A 3,591-nucleotide genomic window follows, 5' to 3' on the forward strand; every position below is an offset into this window, starting at 1 on the left:
CACCAGCCAGTCGTCCAGGTAGGCTACTACCTGAATTCCCTTTAGGCGTAATTGTTTGAGAGCTGCGCTCGCAAGCTTCGTGAAAATCCTTGGGGCTATGTTTAGCCCGAATGGCATGGCTCTGAAGGCGTACAGTTTCCGTTGTAGCCTGAACCCTAGGTAGGGGGAGAGTCGACGGCTGATTGGAATGTGCCAATAGGCGTCTGACAAGTCTATAGAGACTGGGTATGCCCTCTTGGGCAGTAAGGTCCTTATGTGTTGCAGTGTTAGCATCTTGAATTTGCAATTCACTATGAACTTGTTGAGTGGTGACAAGTCCAGAATGACTCTGAGCTTTTCCGAGTCTTTCTTGGGAACACAAAACAGCCTCCCTTGGAATTTGATGGACTTCACCTTTCGGATCACATTTTTCTCCAACAGTTCTTGAACGTACTCCTCCAAAACGGGGGTGGAGTGTTGGAAAAACCGAAGGCATGGGGGTGGAGTGCTGTACCAGCTCCAACCCAGTCCATTCTTGAGTAGGCTTTGGGCCCAGGGATCGAAGGTCCAGCGATCCCAAAATTTCATCAGTCTCCCTCCTACCGGTATCATTTCACTTGGACTGCCGTCCTGAGGTCTTGCCTCCCTGACCACGACCACCTCTGAATCCCCTTCCCCTTGAGGGGCGCCTAGACGAGCCTCTGGCTGCTCCTCTAGGTTTTGCACGAAAGGAAGAAGACTGTCCTTCGAACGTTGGGGCGAATGTGGTTGACTGACCTGGCACAGCCTGGGGTACCCACTGAAAGGCAGTCGGGGTTTGTGCCACCATCTGGGGCACTGGAGGCAAAGGCAATTGCAGTTGCTGTTGCTGTCTATAAGGCTTGGCTGGCCGAGATGGTAGCCTAGTCCTCATATTCTTCCTCTTTGGTTGAGGACCCTCATCCGGGGAAGATTTTCTTTTGATAGCCAGGCCCCACTTCTGGAGAAGGTTTCTATTCTCCACAGCGGCCTTATCAACAACCTCTTTGACCACATCGGTAGGGAAAAGGTCTTTTCCCCAAATGTTGGAGGAGATTAATTTCCTTGGTTCGTGTCTCACCGAAGCCCCGGTGAACACGAACTCCCTGCAAGCTCTCCTTGCCTTGATGAAGCCATAAAGGTCCTTCGTCACTGTGGCTAGGTGAGACTTAGCCACTACCATGAACATTTCATGGACCTTAGGGTCACTTGCCATTGTCTCAAGAGTGGTGTGATGAGACATTGAGGCAGCCAGTCTTTCTTTGGTCTCGAACTCTCTTCGTAAATGAGATTCGGGCAGCTTGGGGAGGTCTTCGCCGAATTGCCGTCCAGCAATATCAGCCTCCAACTTTCCCACTGAGAATGTCAGATGGACATCCTTCTAGTCTTTGTGGTCCATAGGCAGAGCCAGCGACAAGGGTTTACACTCCTCCAGGGAGGGGCAAGGCTGGCCGGCCTCGACTGCCTTTAGGACAGCCGCAAACCCTTTTTGTAAAAAGGGGAAGGCTCTATCAGGAGAGGACACAAAAGAAGGGAGCTTCTTGCTCAATGCAGCTACCTTCGAATTCGAGAAGCCCCTCTCTTTCATCGAGGATGAAAGTAGGGCTTGAGCCTTAGCGTGGTCCATAATAATGACCTCCTTCGGCTCTGTCTCCTCCCTTGAAGCTGGTTCTTTTCTCAGCCGGACATAGCAGTCCGGATATGATGCCTTGCTGGGCCAGAATTCTACCTCCTCTAGGGGAACTGAACCCAGCTTATCCGAGATGACGATCTTACCAGTCGTCATCGGCATGTGCTCAGCATACCTCCATGGGTTAGCATCTGAGCATATGGGAAGGTCTTTCACATTGAGCCTTTTCTGGGGCCCATGTGATTCTGCTAGGGACTGCATACGCAGTTCCATTGCAGCCGCCTTCTCCTGATTCTCCTTCTGCATTTGTTGGATCATTCCAAAAATCGAAGAGAGGGCCTGTCCCAGTTCTACTGGGAGACCAGCCGATGTTGAGGGGATAGGCTCCAGCATCTGAACCGGAGTAGCCGACACCTCGTCGACCTCATCCTCTACGACATCCGGGGTTTGAACTTGATCCTGACCTTCTGCCAGGAGGTCTTCTTCCAAACGTTCGTCCAGGTCAGACATCCTGTCACACAACTGGATGTCTTGCATCGCATCTGCGACTTCCTCGTCCACCTGGACTTGATCTTGAGGGATCTCCTCTTGAGGCTGGGGAATCACTGCCTCAGCTGATGCCTGGGGAAAAAGATACGCCCTCATCTTCTCACTTGGAAGATAAGGGCCAGAGGTGTTCTTCTTGAAGCCCCTTACCCAAGTACGAAGCTTTTCCCTAGCTATATCCCTTGATTCCGCCGTTCTAGGGGAATCAAAAGCCTCAGTAATCAGGTTAGTGCATACAGTACATACCTGAGGGTCCCAATACTGGAGATCATCCTTGGAGACAGCACATGCTGCGTGTCTCCTACAACACTCATGTCCGCAGAGGTTCTTGCTGCGGACATTGCAGAAAACATTTCCGCACTTCGGAGGGTCCTCCTGTGAAGAGAAGAAATTTCCATGAGTATCAAGTGAACTATGTATCACTGGATATGCATAGTATAGCATAACAATTCATAAAGGAAAGACACACACTTGTGTTTCCCTCACAACCCATTGTTGCAGCCTTCCAGATAATAAAATCAAAATGGTTTATCTCTACTAGAGTAACCAATGCAAGGTTTCCAGAGGAAACAGGTGGAGCTCACACCTAGGCAATGATTTTAAAATCCTGGATAATAGACAGGGAAGAACTCTGCTTCCTATCTGAGGGCAACAGCAAAGGGCTGTGCAAGAAAACACAATAGTGTTAGAAGATACAGTGCTGTACCTAAACCTTTACTATAGTTTTCTTCTTACTGTATATGCTATACAGAAGAATACTAGTACAGCATAGGAGGATGTGTGCCGGCCTGCCTTTGCCGGCCGGCACACACCACAACTAGCTTTAAAGTATACTACTTAACAGCTATAGGGCGGCAGCACTCTGGTTCAAATGCCTGTGCCGGCGGCAGCAGCTGCCGGCCGGCAACAGCCAGTGTTGGCCTGGCAATGACTGCCGGCCAGCAACTACACAAGGTAGTACCCAGCTGCCGGCCACACTCTTGGTGACCGGCAGACAAGGACTGACATAAGCCGGCCGGCAAAGGTACAAGACCGATGCCAGCCGGCAGCAAAAGAACCAGAAGACTACACCTGCCCGGCTGCCGGCCTCATAGGCCGGCAGCCGGGACAGGTACAGCACTAGAAGAAAATAGAATGGATGCCGGGATAAGAGTGTACACAACCCCCCAAGCCCGGCAACCGAAAGAGTGCATATAAGGAAGGGGAGAAACTTAATTCAGGCTTCCTTGACCAATGCCGTCCGACTCTGCCGGCAGGCATGGATGAGGGACCAAGAGAGGTCCGGGCAGCACTCGAAAACATAAGACCCTTGCTGGCCAGCATCTCTGCCGGCTGGCAATGGGCTTAGTCAATTCCACATCCCAACCTATACTAGGTCCAGAAGTAGAATGACGTACAGTACAGTAATACCCCTGCCG

Source organism: Palaemon carinicauda, chromosome 1, assembly GCF_036898095.1.
Source record: "Palaemon carinicauda isolate YSFRI2023 chromosome 1, ASM3689809v2, whole genome shotgun sequence".
Classification (NCBI taxonomy): Eukaryota; Metazoa; Arthropoda; class Malacostraca; order Decapoda; family Palaemonidae; genus Palaemon; species Palaemon carinicauda.